Consider the following 12,190-nt stretch of genomic DNA (forward strand, 5'->3'; position numbering starts at 1 on the left):
ATGTGTACAATAAGTAGGAGTAAATTTAAAAATGAGTAAATCATATAAAACTCTGTACTATGTTAGATTTAAGAGGCAGTGATGGCATGTATTAAGGACATGGCTTAGAGTGTGCAGCTCTACTAGTTTTACAAGCCAAATTTACCACATACAAGTAAAGTGTTATTAAGAAAGCTGGATTATCCATTTTGGGCCTTGATTTCTTCTTTGGTTAAATGGTCTTGACAATAACTTTTCACTAGGAATGCCAAAGCTAAATGAGTTGACATGTAAGAATTTGCATAGTACACTATATAGTCTCTTAGCTATTCTAAATAATATGTATGCACTTATTTTCACTTTCCTTTAATGTTTTCTTTGTACTTTAGGTACATTGTAAACTCTATTAGATATCGGATAGTAAAATGTTTGATAATGATTCTCTGAGCTTCTAGTGACTGTGTGACATTTAAAAGTGTTATTCTTAATATATCGTGGCACTGAAAAGAAGTAATGAATTTTGAACTTGGAAGCTAATCAGGAAGTGAATCTTGCTGTCAAAGCTAGAGGCAGAGATAAAGCATCGGGAATAGAGAACACAGACAGGTAAGTAGATTGGAGCTTTTAGGTTAGAGCAGCAGCATGGAGAAATTCTCATTAACACATAAACCAGGCAGCCAATATTTTGCCAAAATTACTGGAATGAAGCAAAGCCTTTTGCAGAATCTACGGAAAAAGATTTATTTCTTAATGTGAACTTTGAGCAATTTATAAGGCTAATGATTTCTTGAAATTAGCCAGGGCTGTAAATCAAGAGGTAGATGCTTCAGAAAGATGTTTTGAGACTTCTAGAGGATGATCCGAAGGTCCTAGAACAAGAATTCCGGTAGCTAGAAAACAGGCCATTCCCCTAACTATAGTAACTGAAATTTTTATTTGTTTCTAAATGACTAAATTTTCACCTGGAAAGCTTTTTATGTTTAACATTTTTTAATGGATAAATCTGTGCAGGTATAGATACAGCTTATTTTTATGATTTCTATCCATATATTTGAGGGTGGATTGCAATCATCCTTATTATTACCAAATGTGGCAATGACAGCTCTTCCTAAAGTCTTAAAACTGAAGGTTCTAGATATTGATTGGTAAAACCATTAGCATAAACACCATTCCGCAGCCCATTTCCTCATTCTGCTGACTGCAAACCTCAACTGACAGATCCATTTCACTCTTGTTTCAAACTCTTTCTACTAAATACTTAATACTTCCCTCTGCTGTTCCCAAAATATTCTTGGAGAATAATTGGCTGTAAATATTCAAATATTCTTTTAAAGTAAGTTATTAGTTTAGTTACATGTTGTGTGTAAAATTATTTATTAAATTCCACTCTATTTTTTAAAAACTGATCTCCATTATGCCATTAGTAAATCCTATAGATAAAGGCATATTATACATAGTGAGAAATTCAATTGTAAATTATCCTTTACCTAAAAGGCTAATTCCAGGTTTGGAGAGAATTTGAGATTATAAATTTGCAAATTTATGGAGAGTTGTGGAGGTATTCAATAACAAAAAATATACAATTGCATATAAAACTACAGTTTGTTCAACTATTCTTTTTTGAATTTTATTTTATTTATTTACTTTTACAGAACAGGTTCTTATTAGTTATCTATTTTATACATATTAATGTATTATTGCTCAACTATTATTATTTTAATTAACTGAAATGACTCTATAATACTTTTTCCTCTATTTTTTAAATGAATACTCTTTTGCCTCTTCACGTACAGAAACTTTGTAATTTCCTATAGAGACAATGGAAAGATAGTTCAGTCTTATTTTACAGCATCGTTGATTGAATTTTTAAAAATCTTAAATTAATACTGACAGCTTAGTTTAGGAAAGTTTCTTTCAGTTTGTAAATTCTTATAAGTAAAACTATATGGTACCCTCTTTAGTAGCGCCTCACTCAGATTTTTCTTCCTATCCTGGCTCTTGGCTTCTGAGAACTTCAGCCTTGGACGTCCCTAGACTTGGTCCCTGACCCCACCGTTACAGCAGCTTGTTCTGCTCCTCTGGGTCCTTAGTGGGCATCACTAGGAGACCATGAGCCTTGAGCTAGTGACTCCCAAGCAAGACGTCGTGCAGAGCCCTCTCCAGAGAATCAAAGGCAGGCCTGGGATGCTGAATGAGGTCCACCAGGGACAGATTTTCTCCTAGGAGGCAGGTGGTTGTAAATGTGCCAACAAATCACTGGACCAGCCTGCACCCCAGGATCATCCACAGGGCATAGAGGAGGACTCCCAGGCTGAACTCCATGCATCTACACTATGGCTCTGGGCACAAGGCTAGAGCTACTGCTTCCTGTTTAAAATCTCTCTGACAAATGCTAAAATCTGTCCAAGAATAGGATATATGCACCAATCAAAAATAATTATCAATCACAAAGGAGTTTATATTTGTTAGCCCTCTTCTGCAGACTCCCTGCTGTGGTTCTTGGGCCTATAGAACAATTGAAAAATTTCTTGTATAGATTGAGAGTGTGGGTCACTTTCTCTTGGAGTGTTCTTAGTGTTATGCAAGACAGGAAAGGCCCATCACTGCTAGAGTCTTGACTATTGTACCTACTGACAGCTATGTACAGTCCATGCTATTTAAATATGAGTGAAAGAAACAATAGCCATGTCATTTCTCCCCTTTAGGTTTTTCCTTCAAAAAACCTATGTTCATCTTCATTGTATAATCTTACTGGTATGCATCCTTGACCACTTTGCTCAGCAAATATCATAAAATCTACACAACATATGACTCAAAAATATTTCCTTCCTAACACACACAAAATTTGTTGGATATTCTGTGAGTTATAGCAGAAGTTTAAAAGTTCATAATTGCTTAAAGAATTCACTGAAAGGAGAAGAAAGGTTGCCTTTGCACATTAATAACTCAGCCAGATTTGCTATCAACCTTCAGGGCTATCATCACAAAAAGCTTTTTTTTTTGGAGTTTTGTGCTATTTACCAATGTTGACACCACTGACAGATGAATTCTGAAAATTTGATTAACTGTGTTCATAATAAATTTACACTTGGTGTGTGTGTTTGTTCATTTATTAAATATTTATGCAACAGTTGGTATTTTGAGGTAATTGTTAAGATGATCAATCAAAAAGGAATCCCCTGACAAAATGAATAAATTAAATATGACATTCATGCATTTTATGATGTATTTTATAAATTGACCAAGTATATTATGGAGATTTGGTGGCAAGTTAGAAGCAGAATCCCTATTCATAAATGATTTAATATGTATTAACTTTCCATGTAAGATATTTCTGCAATGGTATATATTACACAGATGAGTAATAATATATTTTAAAATATCTTAATTTATTTTTAAATAAAATTTGCTGAGATATAACATATACAAAAAATTCTACTGACTTCTGGTTTCAGCGCAGACATGTAAAGAACTTGGAAGGTGTATCTTAGGTTCTTACAACAGCAAAAATCTCAACAAAATGAAAATCAATGGCTTTTCCTGTACCTATCAGGTAAGTGAGGCAAGGGAAACCACCACCATAAAATCTGGAGAGATGGTTGAATTTAGAGAGTCACAGGAAAGTTCTGCTTTTCTAGAGCAGAAGCTGCTCACGCCATAGTGGTAGAAACACAAATGGTAACTGACAAATTCCTGGAGACAGTGTGAACCAGCTTGCAAGTTAGAAATTCCTTAGCTGCAGTCTTGGGGGAGTTACCTTACTTTCATGGGGTTAGCCTCCAGGAATCTTACCAGGTTTTCATGGTTAAGATTCAAGAACCCCACATCCCCTCAGAGAGATGAGTTTTTAGATAAAACTTTAGAACAATATCCATGAAAGAAACCATAGGTAATTTGGACTTCACTAAAATGAAAACCTTCCACTCCTCAAAAGACATGTTAAGAGAATAAAAAAGACAAGTCACAGAATGGGAGATAATATTTGCAAAACACATACCTGATAAAGAATTTGGATCCAAAATATACAAAGAAGTTTTAAGTCTAACATGAAGGAAACAACTAACCCAATTAAAATTAGGCGAAAGATATGAACAGACACTTTACCAAAGAAGGTGTACACATGGTAAATAAACATAGGGAAGATGACAACATCATTTGTCATCATGGAAATGCAAATTAATTACTACAATGAGATACCACTATGTACCTATTAAAAGGGCTGATACCCAAAAGACCGACACTACCAATTACTGGTGAGAATGCAGAGCTACAGGAACTCTCATTCATTGCTGGTGGGAATACAAAATGGTATAACCACGTTGAAGACAGTTTGGAAGCTTCTTGCAAAGTTAAACACAGTCTTATCATACAATCCAGCAATCCTGACCCTTACCATTTACCTAATCGATTTGCATAAATAGAGATGGTTACCATATATACACGTATGTGTGTGTGTGTGTGTGTGTGTGTGTGTTTATACATGAGTTAATGTGCACATGTACCCCCTTGCTCTGTCCACTGAGAGATCCTAGGACTGACTATACTCTGGTAGCAAAAATCATACTTTTTACCCAGATCTAGGTTTCTAATATCGTTTTCCAACAAAGTAACTCCAGCTCCTTGGAGCAATGATTTTTTTTTTTTTTTTTTTTTTTTTGCGGTACGCGGGCCTCTCACTGCTGTGGCCTCTCCCGTTGCAAAGCACAGGCTCCGGATGCGCAGGCTCAGTGGCCATGGCTCACGGGCCCAGCCGCTCCACGGCATGTGGGATCTTCCCGGACCGGGGCACGAACCCATGTCCCCTGCATCGGCAGGCGGACTCTCAACCACTGTGCCACCAGGGAAGCCCCACTATAAATGTACTTTTGTAGCTCAGAGTATATTTAGTATATTTAAGATCTGAGTCTAATTCCCTGCATCTAGACCTACCATTTATCAACTGGGTGCTGGGCATTTTCCTAAGCCTCAATTGTTTATTATTTATTTTTTAACATTTGAGGATAAAGCTACTTTATTGTAAAGCTTAAATGATGTATTGTATAGACATTATTTGATACCATGATTTTGGGGGAAAAAATATTCTTAAAGGATTGCTACTATAGTTTTCTACCTGCAAACAGAACTTACATAATTATGTAAATCTAGCATTTAAAAATCTTTAATAAACAAATTAGAACTGCGACTCTTTTCCATTTTCAGTCAAAACTAAAGCTCAGATCACCGAATACAAAAATTTAGGTTTATATTTTTGTAAGCAGCACATTGATAACATATGTATTTGTCTAATACCAAGTCTGAGGATTAGCTTTTGATAACATCTTAACCCAATTTGGCATTTCTACGTATGCTTAAGTGTCTAGACCAATATTTTGCAGTACATATTTTCCTGATGCTGAAAATGTTCTTTACTTGTGTTCTGAAATATGCTAGCCACTACCCACATGTGGCTTTTTAGGACTTGAAATATGACTGGTGTGACTGAATAATTGAATTTAAAATTTTATTTCATTGTAATTAATGTAAATGTACAATAAATAGCTGCATGTGGCCACGTGTAAGTACTGGGGAAAAAAATCTAAACCAAAAATCATTGGTATCTAAATAGATCAAATAATTCACAGAAGTTTCCCAATTACTCTTATTGTTTTTAATCAATGTCAAAGTGATCATTTGCCTTTTTATCTCGAAACTTTTTCATTGTCCCTCATTTTTTACCCTAGAATATATCTTAGTAGATAACATTATGCCAAAAGGAAAAAAAAATCACATAAAGCTAATGGCAAACCATAGTAATCAAAAGTTTTTCTTAAACTCTTTGATATGGTTCAACAAATAATTTTGTGTTTTTAGTGTAATCTCTATGTCTTGATTTTATTACCTGTAAGATGCTGATAACACTAGGAAGACCTACTCCATATAATTTTGAATTAGCCAACCAAAGGAACGCATACATGATAACATATCATGCTTTACAAAGCGTGAAGTCAGGATAATGAGGTGGTTAAGAGCAAGAGCTTTGAGGTCAAACCAGTCTGGGCTCAATGATAGCACTGCCATTTAATAATTGTACTGCACCGAACACACTATTTACCTGCTCTAAGTTTCAGATTCATCATCTGTAAAATATCGGTAATAATGCTGAGCTTCAAAGATGTTTGTGTAGATTAAGTAAGACAATGTTGATAAAGCCCTTGGCACTGAGTGCAGAGAGGTTGGCAAAAGGTAATAGCTCAAAAGAGCAGCCGTGTTAGTGTGGTTACTACTGCTGTTGTTATAAAAACATGAGAAATACAACTTCTTCTGACGATTTTTTTTAAGTGCTGATTGTCAAGTTAAAAGATATATCCCCCAACATATGAATTCAAAAATAATTTGAGTAGACTTTGCTTTAATTATAAGACAACTACGGTTAGTGATGATTTTTTAAATTAAGCAGATGGGAATCTCTCTGAAAAAGACTGAAGATTTTTAAAAACTGAAACAGTGAAAAAAAAAATAAAATAACTATAGAACACAAAGGTGATGGGGTGTCAGAAATGGATGCATGCCTTCTGGCCGCACTGAGGCACCCATGCAGTACGTTTTCAGCAATCTGCACGTCCTGAGTTCCCCTTAGGCAGTAAAAGTAAGGAGTATAGTTGACTGATCCTAGAAATTATGATTAGTGGCTTGGCAACACAGCCATTTTTGTTGCCTGCTTTTTGTCTAAATTTCACATGGCAAATGTCCTAAATAAGTAAACTTTTCTGAACTCTCTAATGAAAATTAATGAGGTGTCTGGCTAAGTCACTTGGAATTTGGGGGGTTGCAGTGAAGGCACATCCTCAGATGACTTTAATTTTTAGAGTTCTTCAAAGAATATACAGGAAAGTAAATGAACAGAAAATGTTCTCACTTTGAACAATTTGAATCACTATTTAGCCAGACATAAAACATGATGGTGTTTCTCAGGAGCTTGAAGATCATGGAGGAAAAAAAAAAAAAAAAAGTATCTTTAGCAAACCTCCAGACCAAGACTGCAGTTGCTTCCCCTAGCATCCCACAATTCAGTGGATTCAGCCCACAGCCCTTCAAAGTTCTCCTTACATTTCTGTTTATTTCATGGACTCTGATGAGTCATGGTTTCAGCTAACTTTCTTCTCTTCACTTCTACATTCTCGCATCATCTACTTTCTTCCCTGTTTGAGATTTGAACTCCTTTACGAATGAATTTTTTTTTAATAGTCATTCTCTATTATAGGGTCTTTTTATAATCAAGTAGTTACAAGAAAATGATTAGGCCACTTCCTAGCTATAGATCAGCTGCTTTGGTGCCATTTCCACTCATTGTTCATCCAGCTAAGGTTAGAGCTTCAGGGTTACAGGCTACAAAAACACAATTGAAGAATAAAGTGATCTCCAGAGCAATACTGTTAGCTAGCATTGCTCTTGACCTTTCAAGTACAAATACTTTTTTCTTTTTGGTAGAAAAATACATGACAGGTTTATTTGCAGTTTGCTTAGACTCTCATCTGAAAATTTGCTCATTACATAGCTAAAAACGTATGCACATTTTTAGTCATAAACTCCTCTGGGTGTGTTAATGACATGTCAGATCTTACCTGTAATGACATGAAATCCACTTCTTAATTTTTAATCTACCATTTTAAGGAAAGTACACAAAAAAAACCCAATTACTCTTGTAAAGAATTAACTAGTACATTTGGAACTACATTATTTTCTGAACACAGTTCCATTTTATGATTTTTAAAAATAATTCTCTATTTCAAAACTGCATTTTTGTAGAATAAAGTTTAATAATGTCAGATTCATGAATAATATCTACTTGTGGGAAACACTGTATTACCTGTCAGTTAGAAAATTAATCAAGGTAGAATAGTTTACATTTTGATCCTTAAAGATAATGTAAATGGTATTATTTAATTAATAATATACTAAAAATTACTCATAATTAAATAAATTTGAGGCTGAAATCACATTACTTGTGGGTTAGATATTTGGTGATCTAGATCTTATCAAAGAAAAACTTCATTCAGATATTTCAAAATATTTTGCATAAAAATTTTAGGGCATAATTCATAAATCATTTTCTAGTCAAGACTAAAAACTAAATTTGTTTTTACCTACCCAGTGTTATCTACAATGGATGTTTTTGCTAAAATTGTAATAAAATATATAAAAACATAAGGTTAAAGCATTTAGCATAGTCACTTTTCTTCTATCCAAACAGTTAAAAAATTAATCAACAAGCATTTTATTTTATTATCTATTAATTTTTATTGAGGTAAAATTGACATGTACAAGAACCTCTATAGTGTTTTATAATTTTTTAATAATTTTTTATAATTTTTAGTGTGTTTTTTATAATTTATAAAAATTTTATTATAAATTATATAAAATAATAGTTTATAAAAATTTTATAATTTATAAAAATTTTTTATAATTTTTAGTGTGTTTTATAGTGTTTTTATAATTTTTATTGAGGTAAAATTGACATGTACAAGAACCTCTATAGTGTTTTCTACAGTACCTGCACCAATTTACATTCCCACCAGCAGTGCACAAGAGTTTCCTTTTCTCCACAACCTCGACAAAATTTATCTCTTACCTTTTTTGATAATAGCCATTTAACAGGTGTGAGGTGATCTCATTGTGGTTTTGATTTGCATTTCTCTGGTTAGTGATGTTGAGCATCTTTTCATGTGCCTGTTAGTTGTCTGTATGTCTTCGTTGGAAAAATACCTATTCAGATACCTGCTAATTTTTTAATCAGGTTGTTTGTTTTCTGCTATTCCACTGTATGAGGTTTTATTTTTTAAATGTATTTTGTATTTAACCCCTTGTCAGATATATAATTTGCAAATACTGTTTCCCAGTCAATAGGTTGCCTCTTCATTTTGTTGATGATTTCCTTTCCTGTGCAGAAGCTTTTTAGTTTGATGTGGTCCCACTTGTTTACTTTGGCTTTTGTTGCCTTTGCTTTTGGAATTAGATTCAAAAAGTCATTGCTGATACCAATGTCAAGCAACTTACCACATATGTTTTCTTCTATGCATTTTATGGTTTCTGGTATTACAAACATTTATTTTTAATGCAGACACTCACAAGGAATCTGTATTGCTAAATTTGAATTCAGTGAGTACAGGGTATATTCTGACAATATGGGTCTTGAAATTCATCCCTAAGTACTTACAGTGTAATCTTTGGTCGATCATCAGTCAGTAGAGCCACAAAAGCATGATTCATAAAATAAAAAATGGACACATTAGACATTATAAAAGTTAAAAAATATCTTTTTTCTGGAAGTCACTATGAAGATAATGAAAAGACAAGCCTTAGGCTGGGAGAAATTATATGCAAAGGAAATATCTATAAAGGGTTTGTATCAAGAATGAATAATGGGGACTTCCCTGGTGGCGCCGTGGGTAGGACCCCTCGCTCGCAATGTAGAGGGTCTGGGTTTGATCCCTGGGCAGGGAACTAGATCCCACATGCGTGCTGCAACTAAGAGTTCGCATGCCGCAACTAAGGAGCCCATGTGCCACATCTAAGACCCAGCAAACCAAATAAATAAATAAATAAAAAGAATGAATAATGTACTGTCAAAACACACACAAAAAACAATTCAATTAAAAAATGGGCAAAAGATATGAACAAACTTTTCACCCAAGAAAATAACAGCAATTGTGCATTATTATCTGTTGTTACATAGTAATGTTGACGCACTTAGCAGTTTAAACAAAATACCTTTATTATCTCACAGTACCTGTGGGTTGGGAATATTAGCAACGGCTTAGCTGGGCCCTCTGCTTCAGAGTCTGTCACTAGACTGCAGTCAAGATATTGTCCAGGGCTGGGGTCTCTTGTAAGACTCACTGGGTGAAAGATCTACTTCCAAATTTAGGTGGTTGCTAGCAGGATTCAGTTTCCTGCAGTTGTCAAACTGATGGGCTCCTTTCTTTGCTGGTTGTTGGCCAGAGGCTACCCTCAGCTCTTTGTCACATGAGCTTATATATTCTGGTGATTAGAATTAAGTCACAAAATCACCTCCATGCTAAAAAAAAAAAAAAAAATAGAAGGGAGATTTTACACAAAGGCATGAAATATAACAAGATGTGGGGATAACTGGGGCCATCTCAGAGTCTGCCTGTCACAGTGAGCAGAAAATCACATGAAAAGATGTACACTATATGGTTTCCCTGGTGGCGCAGTGGTTGAGAGTCTGCCTGCCGATGCAGGGGACACGGGTTCGTGCCCCGGTCCGGGAAGATCCCACATGCCGCGGAACGGCTGGGCCCATGAGCCATGGCCACTGAGCCTGCAAGTCCGGAGCCTGTGCTCCGTGACGGGAGAGGCCACAACAGTGAGAGACCCATGTACCACAAAAAAAAAAAAAGAAAAGAAAAGATGCACAATATAATTTGTCTTTAGGGAAATTCAAATTAAAACCACAATGAGATGTTGCTAGCCATATATTATAATGGGTGAAATTTAAAAGGCTGATCATACCAGGTGATGACTACTATATAGAATAACTGGAACTCTAATACATTGCTTGTGAATATGTAAAATGGTACAACCACTTTGGAAAACATCTTGGCAGTTTCTAAAAAAGTTAATCTTTTACCTACCTTATGATTCACCAGTTATTCACTTCTAGGCATTTAATAAACATGAGGAAAGAAAGCACAAGTCCATGTACAAGAAAGTCCATAGCAGTTTTATTTGTAATAGTCAAAAAACTGAAAAGAACCCAAACAAACATCAATTTATAGAAGGACAAACAAGCTGTCATATATCCCTACCAGCAATACAATGGAATGAACTATTGATTTCTACAGCGTTGATGAATGCCAAATAATTAAGCTGAATGAAGCAGGCCAGACCAAAAAAAAAAAAAAAAAAAGAATACATATGGTATGATTCCATTATATAAAATTGTAGGAAATCCCAAAAAATTTTTAGCAACAGACAGCAGAACAGTGGTTGCCTGGGGATGTGAGAGAGAGTCTGGGAGAAGTAAGAAGAAGGGATCACTGAGTCATGTGGATACGCTTGGGGTGACGCATATATTCCTTTTCTTGATTATGGTTTTGCTTTCCTGGAGTACACTTATTTTGAAACAAATGTACTTTAAATGTGTGCAGTTTAATTTCTCCCATTGCATACAAAAACATCCATTTCAACCCTAATTTTGTTTCTGCCTAGTTCCCTCTTCAGAAAACAGTCATCCAAAGGATTGTCTAGACTCAGTTTCAACTTCCGCTTTTCCCACGATCCTCTTTAGTCAGTTTCAATATTTTCCATATTCTTCAATCAAAACTTCATTTTTCAAAATCGCAGTGACATCCATAGACTAAGTACGGAATCCATTCTCATCTTGCTTGACCTAACAGTAGGATTTAATGCAGTTGATCCTACACTCTTTCAAAGACACCATTCCCCTTTGATTTTAGCATACCATGATCAACTGATTTTCCTCACAGTTTCATTTTCTAGTTAGTTCTTAGTCCCAGACCTTTAAACATTAAATTATATAAAATGCTTACAGCACAACTTTTAAATTATTAAAGGATTATATTAAAGTATACAATTTAAAAATATTATTTAAATTATTAAAATTGTCATTTAAAATGTGAGAATAAAATTCTGAGTTGAAAAATGGGTATTATGCTCTGAGAATATGTAATTTGATATTAGGAGAGTCAGTTAATTTCCTTAGTACTTAGTTTACTTATCTATAAATACCATATCCTTTAATTCTATTATTAATTACATGTGATAAATTAATGACTCATACATAGTCAATTAACCAGATGCATCCCTTCAGTATGGCATAACACAAATAATTAATAAAATATGTGTTGAGACATAGTAGACCCTACTTTACAAACTAAAATTCAAATACATATGGATATATTATCTTTTTTTACAAGGGTCTCTATATGTAGAGAGAGACAAACTCAAGGTTATAGTCTACCTTTTACAGTGGTATTCATTGTACGCTTTAATTGTAAGAACATTTATATTTATATTATTCACTTACTTATTTCACAATTTAGAGATGGCTCGAAATGAAAAGAAAAAATTTAAACTATATGTATTAAAATATATTATCTCACATAAAAAATATTTTGACTTCACTGCTGTCCCTTATCAGAATGTATGCTAACTAATTAAATGTTATTTTAAAGGACTTACAAAATGAAGA

This window comes from Leucopleurus acutus (assembly GCF_964270905.1).
Source record: "Leucopleurus acutus genome assembly, chromosome: 2".
Taxonomy (NCBI): domain Eukaryota; kingdom Metazoa; phylum Chordata; class Mammalia; order Artiodactyla; family Delphinidae; genus Leucopleurus; species Leucopleurus acutus.